The sequence below is a fragment of the Eptatretus burgeri genome, chromosome 12 (assembly GCF_056783735.1).
Source record: "Eptatretus burgeri isolate ZD-2024b chromosome 12, Ebu_testis_v1, whole genome shotgun sequence".
Classification (NCBI taxonomy): Eukaryota; Metazoa; Chordata; class Myxini; order Myxiniformes; family Myxinidae; genus Eptatretus; species Eptatretus burgeri.
The window spans coordinates 22,482,488-22,495,506 of record NC_140972.1 but is presented as its reverse complement, the minus strand read 5'-3'; the positions used below and the strand labels follow the sequence as shown (position 1 = coordinate 22,495,506).

Below are 13,019 nucleotides of genomic sequence, written 5' to 3'. Positions count from 1 at the left end.
TGTATGTTTTTTTTTGTGTACATAGATAGTCAAGGCTCGTGGAAGAGCTAGTACACTGAGTGGATCAGGATGTAAGTTTTAGAGGAGGGAGACAAGTTTGAAAGTTCAAGCTTGAGGTTGGACAGATGTTGTTTTCTTGCTCTCCTGAGAATGGACACACACTTGTTGCACTCTTTTTTTTTGTTTTTTTTGGAATGCACTGGGATTGCCTTTGGTCGGATTTGCCTTCCAGGAAGAGAAGGTAAGTTGTTTCAGAGCAATTGCCTCACCACAACATTCAATCATGTAGCACGGGTTTGAAGAACGGTGTGATGACTGAAGACAAGATGGGATGAATCCGTGCATGAGAAAGAGCTTGTTTTTGTGGAAGAATTCCAAGGCTGGGTTGGCATCAGGGGCAGTAGATATGAGAGACCTGTTATGAAGAGAAATGTCTGCTTGCACTTCCTTCCAATCTGCCCGACTGAACTGCCAGACTTGCCGGCATTGATACAGTTCTGCGAGAACAGCCGGAGAGACGCTGACTCTCACAAGTACGGAATCGCATGAACCGGTTGGAGCGGAGGAAGAGGCGGAGAGATTAGCGGGAAAGTTGGTCATCACTAAGTCCAGAAGGGAGAATTTGCCAATGAGAGAAATCCAGGTTAAATGTTCACAGATTGAGTCAGTCCAAAGTCACAGAAGTCCTTTGTTGAAGTGTCATGGCTGGAGAGAGAGATCGAGGTACCAACACCTTGCGAAGTTGCATGGTGACAATTGAAATCGCCACACATGAGGAAGACAGAGTTGGGATGAGTGGTTAAAAGTTTGTCCATGCTGTCGAAGAGAGAGATGTAGATGAGTCACATCACTGTTTGGAGGACAGTACAACACAGACAAACAAGAGGTAGGAATGGTGGGGAAGTTACAGCCAAAGGTACTGCTGGTGGTTGGGAGGTGTGAGAGCAGTATATGGAGAGAGAAATGGAGTTCTTGATCTACAGTCTGGAGAATTCTTGATGTCTGGTGCGACTCGGTATGGGGGTTCAGGTCAATCAAACTGGAGAAGACAATAGCTAGGGAGAGACACTAAGGAGTCAGGGATGTCCTGTGGGAGGTAGGATTGTGGTAAACAGATGATGTCTGGGCTGTCAGCAGCAGCCTGGACCGAAAGATGTCAGTTTGGAACAGAGGCCTTGAATGTTTGAGGTCTACATAGTGAGAGACAGGGGAGGAGACATTGGGAGGGTCTGGGACAGATGGGATTCTGGGAAGGTTTAGGCTGGGGAAAATGGGAGGAGGTGGGATGGGGGGAAGATAGGATGGGGAAGGATGGAGGGGAGATGGGAGGGAGCAGGAGGAGAGGGAAGATGGGAGTGGGCAGCACAAGAGGGAAGATGGGAGTGGCAGGACATGGGGGATGATGGGAGGAGGCAGGGTGAGGAGGGAACTGTGAGGGGCAGGAGAAGTTGAGGATCCGAGAGGCAGAAGCATTGAGGGGTGATTTGGGTGGAAGCCTTTGAGGAGGAGGGATGAGGGGAGCTTGGTGAGGGTGGGATAAGTGTGGTGCTAGGAGAGGATGGTATGAGGGTCAGCCACAAGAGGGTGCAGTGATGGGGAAGCCTTGAGAGGGTGGGTGAGGAGGAAGCTTGGAGAGGGTGTGGTGAGAGTGAAGCTTGGAGATGGTGTGGTAAGGGGGAGTGGGGGATGTAGAATGGGAAGACATGAAGTGAAGGGATGCTGAAGAGGGAAACATGAAGGAGGGTCGCAGTTGGAAGGATGCAGGCTTGTCAGAGATGTAGGGGAGGGTGATGGCACAGAGGGGTTTTGACCCTGTAAAAGAAGGTGAAGCGGATTTGGTTGTTGTGCGCAGATGACTTCTGGAAACTGGGCTTCTCAAGATAATCAAATTTAAAATTCTGAGATAAAGATCATGGGGTGGGTTGAATGAGTTGTTGATGACACGGAGAAAGGTCACACTCGGAACCTAAGGATGGGTGACAGACCAAGCATTTCGGTGAGGAACAGGTTTGCAAAATATGCCTGTGAAGAAGAAGACAAAGACGGTGATGAAGAAGAATACGTAGCAGTTGGATGTCAGAGAGTTGGAAAAGGAGAGTTACACAGGAAGTACATGTAAAGGCAGAAAAAGATCATTGTCTGAAAGTTTTTCGGGTTTTTTATTTTTAAAGTGAGGGGGAATCAGAAAGTATTGAAAAGGTAGTGTGACAGCAACTTTACCACTACATATTGAGTCAATGGTAATTGGAGTTGTTTTCCCTCAACTTGGACAAGTCCATCACCTCCCCCCCACCCCCCCCCCAAATGGAATGGAAGAGTCCACAAGAGAGGACATTGCGGGTCCCCGTGTGAGAGTGCCATTGGATGCTCCTTCATAATTATCTTCTAGTGAGGTCGCTTGAGGAAATTACCGCCACACTGGAAGAAAGCATGGGCTTTTGGGATTTCGATAGAGCTGGTCATAATAGTAAATGTCACCCGCGTTTACACGAACACCATCCTGTGGTGCAATGCAGGAGATCTGCCGAAAATTTCTCTCTATAGCCACCACACCCATTTTCTCCTTTTTTGCGGTGGAGGCACTGGGAACGCCCCGAATATGCTCCTTTTTTTTCCTTGGAGAAACACGGAAAGCCCGACAAAATGGTGGCGTCGGAGGGCGAAAGTGACGAATTCGACCCTTTTTTTTCCGCCGATTTTGTAAATTCTGACGATTTCTGCCAATCAACACCATGAATTCGGTATGTATGACGAACGAACATTATTATAATATTTTCACAATGGCGTCTACTTCCTGTTTCTCATCCAGTCCAACATAATCTTGTCGCCGTCTGGAAGTAGACCTTCGGTAATCTTCTAGAACAGGGGTCTCCAGCCTGCGGCCCGCGGGCCACATGCGGCCCTTTCGACGGATTTATGCGGCCCCTTAGACATCTAGAATCTAGAAGATGACCCAACCATAAGGGGATCAAAACATTGACTCGAGACTGACTGTACCTGTGTTATTTATGGTGCTGAATCGATTGGTGCAGTTTGTTTGATGATTGGAGTAGAAGTCGTCGAGAAATAAGACCAGGTGTGCGATCGTCGGGGAGGTCGGCGGGTGATGGCGGTCATCTTGGAAATTACCGTCTTCTCGTTTACGTCCTGGCCTCTGATCGTGATTTTGCCAGGTGTTTGCCGGTAAATGACATAAATCATCTCTTACTCATTCCATCCATTGTTTTACTCGTGGTAAGGGACAATAACATGACTAATTGCGTTGAAAACCATGACGTGTGCGACTTCCTCTCAACAGCAGTGAGTGCGCAATAGACAGAATGTATAGTAGCTGGCTAAACCGCTCGCTCTGTCTTAGATCAATGGTCATGACTCGGGTCATGAGCATTTTGTGTAACTTGAAATACGCCGAGAATAAATAAAAATTATATACAGCAGCCAGACGCGTGTGCGGGGGGGGGGGGGGGGGTCCGAACCTCCACTGGTTCCAAAAATATTTGAAATCCATGGAGATTTTCGCCATTTTGATTCCCCGGACCCCTGCTTGATGAAAAGCACACGCCCCATCAGTACGTTGATTTATTTTAAAATGAATTATGGATTTTTTGCAGACACCATTGCCACACGACATCAAATGGAATTGTTGTCTTTACCCCCAACTCAGGTGAGCCATTTTAATCGAATGATTCTAAAAGTCTGTGTAATGGAAATTCATGGGATAAACCAGAACCTGTCAGTATGCACAACGAAATTGCTTCTTTTATCCACAGGACAGTCTATATCAGCATTTCCTTCGCGCTGTGTTTCAAGCTGGAGTATGGCGAACGAGTGACAACAGCAGACGTCCACCGTCCCCCGATGGCTTTGGATTGATCAAAGATGACTCCAGTACAGTCTGGTGACCAGTCTGGATCACACTACAAGTTGTGTCCCAAGCCTGCAGAGAGCTCATCAAATGTTGTTGCAAGAAAAGCTGTGCGCGTTGTAAATGTGCGAAGTCGTCACTGCCATGCACATCACTGTGCAAATGCCAGTGCAAAACCTGAAGGTATGAGTGCGTTTTGTACCACAGAGGCACATTTTGTTCTCCCATGTTCCGAACACCGCAAGCATCACGGTGGGAGGGTCAATGGTCGTCTTGACCGGTTATCCGACCTGAGGATTGAAAGGTAGCATGTTCAAGAGCATAGAGGATACGAATTGAAACCGCCTCATACATAACTCCTACAACGTGCAAAGGAAGTCGATTTTATCGACATTTCCATGTAAGGCTGTATGACCTTGACCTCTCAAGGTTATTTACTGGTGTGTTGCCGCGTGTTAAAAACCCAGGCATCCATTGAAAGCATTGGCCTGCATTGAAATTATCTTGTTTCAAGTGCAGTATCCGAATTTCATTGTACCAAGGTAGGTTTTGCCGATATTTCTAAGTATCTGATGTATGACCTTGACCTCTCAAGGTCATTTAGCAGCGTGTAACCACGGATGAAAAAGTGGCTATCTCTCGAATGCATCGTCCTGCATCGAAATTATCTTGTTGCAAGTGCAGTATTCAAATTTTATTGTACCAACTTAGTTTTTTGCTAAAATTTCTAGGTATCTGAAGTTTGACCTTGACCTTGACCTCTCAAGGTCATTTGCCAGCGTGTAACCGCGGATGAAAAAATTTGTCTTCCCCTAAAGTATCATCCTGCCAAATTTCATGCTTTCTTCCAGTCGGTAACGGGACTTCATACTTTCGCCTATAAGCGACCTTGCTATTCAGCAAACAGGACAGAACAGAACAGATTTCACAACCTAAGTTTTAGACTTGTGGTTGTGTGATGTACTTGGCCGGGGGAGGTCGAGTCCAGGCCCTTGTCCTCGAGGCTTGAATGCCGTATGTCGGTTTTAAAACTATATGTTGTGTTAAATTTAAGCATTAGTAAATGCCTGTAAATGAACGATTAAAATTGATGGTTACTTCTTGTAAGTTTCTTTTTGTACGGATCAATAAATTGTAATATGAACTGCTTCATGTAATGAGCTAATTATGACTGTAGATGCCAGTATTCTATAGTAAACTTCCTGTGTAGATTTGTAGATGCTGGAACGTTCTCAGACGGAACTTCCTGTATGGACTAGGTTCGCATTTGCTGGAAAGCATGGGATTGTTCTGTGATACTATATAAACCTGCGGAAGGGAGGTGTAGAGAGACTGATGATATGCGACGAGCTGTGTGTTTCCATCATCCCCGTGCTCGATTTCACTCTGAGTGAATGAGGTGTTAATGTCCAGAGCGGTTGTTAACGCGTGGAGCCGATCGTAATCAGGTTGTTTAAAACTCATTTAGATTGTGTATTGGGAAAGAAGTCCTTTGAGCTCTTTAAAATCAACCTGGACGGGCCATGGTACGAGAGGACACCGCAACAAGACAAATGTTCAACAGCCACGGTGGACGAGGTGAACACACGTGAGTTGTGCCGGCAGGACTGGGACACTGGGTGGCAGGAACAACTACTCACGAGAATCAGAGTTGGACATTGAAACAGCTACATGTGTTCACACCACACCTGACACTGGTGATAAAGGAGTAATGGCAAACAAGCCGAAGGTCCCCACATTTGATGAGAAATGCAATGAGCTGGATGCGTACCTTGAGAGATTCGAGCGCTTCGCTGCGAGTCATCATTGGAACAGAAAGGACTGGGTGGTTCGTCTCGGCCCTTTTCTGATGGGTGAAGCACTCCAGGCGTACACCAGCATGCCCTTGGAGAATGCTCACGACAACGATCGCTTGAAAGTGGCCTTGTTGAAGAGGTATGAACTCGCAGAGGAGGGATATTTCCAGAAGTTCAGGAAAATTACACCTGACGCAGGTGAAACTGCGTTTCAATTCGTGACAGCTTTAAACGGTGCTTTACAAAATGGACTTTCATGGCAAAGTGTGAGCGTAGCTTTGAACCATTAACTGATGTGTTGGTTCGTGAACAGTTCCTCAGTGTGTGTTCTCCGAAGATGGCTCTGCTCATGTACGGCAGAGAGTCCCTCAGTGCCCTGAAGCAATGACAACTTTGGCTGAGGAGTATATTGAAACACATATGGTGGGTGTATGACTGCGTGGTCGGTCAAGAGGAAGGACGTCCCAATGAAACCAAGGTCACACCGTTTGCTGCATAAGACTGACCCATCTCAGCCTACAAAGGCCCAATTCAGTAGAAGCAAGAGGGAATTCTTCTCTTGTAACAAGAAAGGCCACATGATGGCCGAATGTCGATTGACGAAGGCAGCTCAGATGAGGCCACAACAGAAGGCAGCCGGTGCAGTGCGTGACTTACAGAGGAAAGATGATATGTGCAGAGCAGAGCCGACTCAGCAGTCTGCATCAGTGTGCAAAAGTGTCCTGAAGGGATCCGGGTGAACAAAGGACGATTTCAGTCAACACCTATGGTCTTCAGCAATTGTGAGGAAACCACCGCTGGCATCGCCAATGACAACATCATTGTAGATGAAGGCTACATGGTTGAGAAAGTAGTTGGGAGGGTTTACGGAATGGTCCTTTCAGAGAGCGAGTGTGTGTGTGTGTGTGTGTGTGTGTGTGTGTGTGTGTGTGTGTGTGTGTGTGTGTGTGTGTGTGTGTGTTTTCTCAGGATTGAAAGACATATTCAAAGTGTTTCACCAGTTTGTGATTTTTCTCAAGGTCTGAGGAGAGGGAAAAGGCTGCTGCCTGTCTGTCAGAAGGATCAGAGATGCCACAGCAGAAAGTGGAGTCATCAGGAAAGAAATAAATAGGATTTTCCAGAGAGTCAGAGAGATTGTTGATGAAGATTAGGAACAAGAGGGGGACCTAGAACACTGCCTTGGGGGTACTCTAGTACCCCAAGGTACTGCAATGATGAGAAACGAGAAACAGGGGTAGGAGAAGAAAGGATTCCACACATTGGCTAGGAGAGTGGAGGATGTCAGCATGCCAAGAGTGGAAATGGCCTTGGGTTAAATAGGGCATAGACAGACAGTTTTGAAAGCCAGGCTGGATGCCAGACTTCATCAAAAGCTCGAGATATGCCCAGAGAGACACCCCCTGATCAAATGACTGATATTGAGGGTCTCCATCCATTGTTGGGAGAGTGTAAGCAGCATGTCCAAGGTGGAGTGACCTGATCTGAATCTGAATTGATGATCTGAGATGAGGCTGTTGGAGAAAAGGAATGATTTCATGTCAACTGCAATGATGGGTCATATGACCTTACCGATTATTGAAAGTAATCAAATTGGTCTGTAGTTAAGGGGATCCGTTTTTGCACCTTTTTAGTGTAATGCTGTGATGTTGATTTCCCAGCAGATGGAAGATGACTGAGGGAAAATGACAGGGTGAAAAGGGCAGACAGAGGAAGTGTAATGTCAGCAGAGCATGTTTTTAGGACATGAGCCGATGCTGGCCGGTCCATTTGCAGAGTCAGAGTCGAGGGTTGCCAGAAACTTTTCCACCTTCTTGGGTGCAAAAGACAGAATTCAGCAGCAGTTGTGTTTGACTGGGAGGGATGGGTACAGAGAGACAGAGACAGAGAGAGACAGACAGACAGACAGACAGACAGAGAGACAGAGACAGAGAGATTAGCGACAAGATTTTGAAGCAAACTCCGAATTGAGGAATTCAGCCTTCTCATGAGCAGAGTTGGCTGTGGTGACATTTGCAGTGATGGCTGAGATTCAAGGGGAGCATACACCAGAGAAAAACTTGACAAGAAACTTGACTAGGTTTTGCCGCCAGGTTTTAGAGGGAAACAGGTTTGAAAGTTCATTCTTGAGATTTGACAGACGTTGTTTTCTGGCTCTCCTGAGAGTGGTATCTATCATATATCCAATATATACTGGTTAGCCATCGTTTCTTCGTTTGATTTCCCTTGAAATTTGGCAAAACTCTTAGTTAATGAAGAAAAAAATTGTCATGGCATCTATGGATAGGGGTGGGCTCGGGTCTCCTGAGCCCACCCCTCCCCCATCGTTTCACCAATGAATATGCTATAACATACAAGTTGTAACCAGGTACTGCTTCCCTGTTTACATTTGGAAGGAATCTTTTACATAATTCTTGCCTTTTACCTCCACCACCAAAAGTCAATGGAGATGTTTCCTTCCCCGTCTGTCTGTCTGTTTTTTGTCTGTGAGGAGGGTATCTCAAAAAGTTAGTGACTAGTTCGGACGAAACTTAGTTGGCAGGTTGGGTGTGTGTCAAGGACTAATTGATTCGATTTTGGTGAAGATATGGATCTGGATGCAATAATTTTTAAGTGATTCTTCACCATTGAGAGATAGGGCCAAAAACAATATAGTGTCGCACAACATCTCAAAAAGTTATGGACGGATTCGGCCATAACTTGGTGAACAGGTTTGGTGTGTGTCAATGACGAAATGTTTAGATTTTGGTAAAACTCCAGATCCGCATCCAGATACAATAATTTTTAAGTGATTCTTCACCATTTAGATATAGGGCCAAAAACAATATATAGCACAACATCTCAAAAAGTATGAACGGATTTGGATGAAACTTGGTGAACAAGTTTGGTGTTTGTCAAGGATGAAATGATCCAATTTTGGTGAAGATCGGATCCAGAAGTGAGTTAAAAAATTTTTTTTTAAATAATTCTTCACCATTGAGAGGTAGGGCCAAAAAGGATATGTAGTGCTATATCTCACAACGTTTTGTACGGATTCAGCCAAAACTAGGTGGATGAGTTGGTTAGGTGACAAGAACAAGTTGATTCGATTTTGGTTCAGGTCCGGAGGCAGTTCCGGCCTTTCAGTGGGATACAAAACGTAAATTCTTCAACTTGGTGGAGGTATGTCCTCTACCAAGTGCCGTTCCAGTTTTGTACAGTGGCCTGAAAAAGTATTCACCCCCCTCCAAATTTTTCACATTTTTATACCACCTGAGCTTATTTCATGATGCTTACAAATTAAACTAAATATTGTTGCGGGCCGAGTATCGACGACGAGCACGACCGCAAGATGGAGCTACGGAGTCGACTCCACCGAACACCCGGAATTTATAGGTTGTCACCCCGGACAACTCCGGAGCCGATGGGTCCCTTATCGGACCGAAGGTCGCCAATAGGTCGACCACATGTGGTAGGGTCGATTGCCAATTTCAATTTACCTAAATACCCACGTCGTCCAAACTACCGGGAAAATTCACCCTCGACGGCCCTCGTACGAGTCGAGCCGTTAGCGTGCCCGACCCGTGCGCAACCCGAGCGGACGGTTGCCGAAGTTCCGTCAGTCCGAATGTACATTTACAGCGGCAACAGCCTTTATAATTCACCAACACGCGTCATGCTAAGCCAATGGAAGAAACACAGCAACGAACTGAAACATTTAACAAATGTATTTATTTATAATGGGGCAGGGGAGCACGCAAGAAGGCAGAGTTAACCGCATGCTGCAGGAATAGCAATTTATGTGCAAGCACTTATGCAGTTTTACTGAATAGACTGGCGCCACAAACACACACACTTACACCCAAGAATCGGTGGCCACAGCCTTTATTGAGGCCTCCAGTTCAGAGTGAAAGGCGAGCTGAAGACCAGAGCCTGCCTCGGACCTGTCCTCCTCGTGCGGGTACGTTGAGCTAGCGGGGTGGCGGGACTCGGACCTTTTGCGTGTGAGGCGAACGCGACAACCACTCGTGTCAGCGAACGTGATCTCCACTCGTGTCCCCAGTTTCTCTCTCCTTGTTCACCGGCAGACACGGCGTGCAACCGCCTTGCGGTTCTTGTCGAGGAAGGATCTTTCTAGCTCGTCCGATTGCGCCGCACCCTTATTGTCCAGGGTGGGAGGGGACGCTTCTCCCCTCTCCGCTCTCCCTCACTGGACGGTTTTGGCGCGCAGAATCGCTCGTCGCCCTGTCATTGGCCAAAACGAGTGGCAAGTCCATCGATTGGCCTGGGGGTGTGGTGACGTCACGCGGACCGCCTTTCTCCCCATCGCAGGATCTGATTGGCTGAGCGGTGGCCACCTCACTCGTAGCACACTGATTGGTCGAGGGCTGCCGCGAGGCTCCTCCTTGAACTCCGCCCACCATGGCGTCGGCCAGAGCGAGGTGAAGGTGAGGGTGATGTCGGCGTTGTTGCAGTTATGAGGGGTGTAAAAATGAAAGAAAACCCTGACTATCAAAGTAACTCACAGCGCATGTACATTTATTCACCCATTAAACGAGGGACGGGGACCCAAACTAAAAATCACATACTTACCGATATAACTGTTCTATAGGACCTGTATGTTGAGTGGTCAAGGCTTCCAGATTGACAACACTATGTAGTCTTCACAAACTACTCCAAAGTGACGAACCTAACAAAATGCAAATACAATGTGAATAAGAAAGATTAACAGAGAAAATCAGATGATTCTCAGTAGCATATGATTGCAACTCTACCCAGATCAGGTCGCCCATCCAAACTCGCACACCATCCTTACTGTGTCACCATGTTGTGGGCCTGCTTTTCATCAGCAGGGACTGCAAGCGTGTCAGGATAGAAGGGACAACTGACGATACAAAGTACAGGAGCATCCTTGATGAAAACCTGCTTTAATCAGCCATTAATCTGAAACTGGGTATGAGATTCACATTTCAGCAGGACAATGATCTGAAGCACAAAGCTGAAGTCACACTGGAGTGGCTGAATAAGAGGAAAATAAATGTTCTTGAGTGACCCAGTCAAAAGCCAGACTTGAACCCAATTGAACATTTATGGCGAGACTTGAAGATTGCAGTCCATGGAAGATGGAGTTAAGGAAGGATTTTATATCATCTGCAATTATGGATTCCATGGCCTTGCTGATTATTGGAAGTAAGCTGATATGTCTGTAGTTGAGGGGATATATGAACTGCTTCAAGAGGATTGTTAGGGAAGTCGAGGGGAGGGTTCACCAGACGGTCTTTTCGGAGAGAGAGAGAGAGAGAGAGCGATATACATGACAGAGATAGATACATAATTATGTCAGGATTGAAGGACATATTCCAAGTGTTTGACCAGCTCATGATTCTATCAAGGTCTGAAGAGAGGGAAGAGGCTACTGCCTTCTTACATGAAGGATGAGGGATGTTGCTACATCGGGTTGAGTCATCAGTAAAGAGATAAAATGATATTTTTCAGTAAGAGAGATCATTGATGAAGATTAGGAATGGGACTGACTGGGCCAAAAATACCTGCTTTGGGCACTCCAACCTTGAAAGGGAGGGTAGATGAGAGGATTCTGTTGAGAAAGACATTGGCTATGACAGTTGAGGAAGTCATGAAGCCATGTGTGGAGTCAACCTTGGATGCCACAGGCATAGAGTTTGGAGAGCAAGGTGGGATGCCAGACTGTATCAAAGGCACGAGATATGTCAAGAGAGACAGCCCTGATCTCTTGTCTGACATTGAGGGCCTCCCTCAATTGTTGGCAGAGCAGACGCAGCATATCCAAAGTCGAGTGACCCAGTCTGAATCTGAACCGATGATATGGTTGTGTGCACAAAGACATTTTCAAACTCCGGTTCCTTGCTTAACTGTTCATCCCTTTCCCTCAACAGCACCTGCTCTTGGCCTCCAACTTTAATCCCATCGCATATACAAACACACCTCACAACTGTGCTTGTGCTCAATCCCTCAACCATTCATGTTCAGTCCCATCCCTCACAATGGCCCACACCTGAAGTGTGGCCTTCTCTGCGCTCAGCCTGGCTCACAATTAGATGATGCTGACTCGCGGCCACGTGCTCCATGTCACCATGCACACTGGTCAACACACACTGTGCAGCTGTGGTGCATCCTTTGTTGTCAGGTGACATTCTTGTGCCTTAGTAATCATTTATGTAGAATAGCATTCCGAGGACCGATTGACAACTCACTCGCATTGCACAAATTGCTGCTACTCATGTTACCTTTTATCACTCACCTCAAAATCTCACCTCTTTACCTTTCACTCCACCATTTCCCTCTTTTCCTTTCTCCAGTGATCCCCCTTTTTACTTTTTACCCTGGGATCTCACCACATCTTCTCCAGTGCATCCCTGGTCTGTTCCACATCCGTGCTGTCACCTTCGTCTGGGTTCTCCTTAGTCTGTGCGCTGTCACCCTACGTGGCTTTCTTGTACGTGGACTGTGCCGTCGCACATGCACACTTGCATAAAAGACGTTTGTACACAGCACAATATTCAACAGTGTGGAATCATAAACAAACAAAAAGGCAGAATCCAGAAAAATGATGTAGATTTTTTTTCGCATTCATCCTGGAAGCCAGTTTTGTAACATTTCACATACCCGGTATCAAATACATACATGTATGCAATTAATGTATAGGCAAATGGTTTATATAATATCCTTATATACGGATGTAATTTGACACATGATTGACAAGGTGAAGTAATGCTGAAGATATTTCGATTACCAATAATATTGTTCACATTACCCTCAACCATTACCAATTCCTTTGGATGTTTTACATTAGTTTGGCCTACGTAGAGTGTTATCATCTGAGCTCCTCCCTTACAAGGTCAAGGAATGCAAGTTCAAATGTCATAAAACATGTATTTGACCATTGTCAGCGAGTGTCCTAATTCATGAAATAAGCACACTTTTGTCCATAGATGTCTTTGTCCTGCATGTGATTTATGCACAAGCTCCTCCAATAATCTTTTATTACTGCAAAAAAAAAAAAAACCTTACATTTAAAATTTAATTGAATCAAACGAAATCAACATCAAACATAGTCGTTGCTCTTTCATGAGAATCATGCTGATTGCTTTGATGGCTGATGCTGTGGCCAGGAGCCCAGAATATAAGCACAATGTATCAACATCACCACTTGCCCATCTGGAATATAAACGTATTTGGTCAAGGTCAATGGTTCATAACTTTTGCCGAACTGTTATTCCCTTTATTTATGTGAGAAATCAAGCTGCTCAAGACTTAAGTGCAACCAACAAGTTTATTTCTTTGGTACTACTACAAGAATGATCAAAATATATATATATATATATATATATATATATATATAT

At 45.7% G+C, this 13,019-nt stretch overlaps 1 long non-coding RNA gene across 1 annotated transcript in view; it reads right to left on the bottom strand.

Annotated features, from left to right (window-relative positions):
- Positions 1-13,019, bottom strand: part of LOC147015242 (uncharacterized) — a 78,229-nt gene that overhangs the window by 24,223 nt on the left and 40,987 nt on the right. The gene's annotated exons all lie outside the window — the stretch shown is intronic.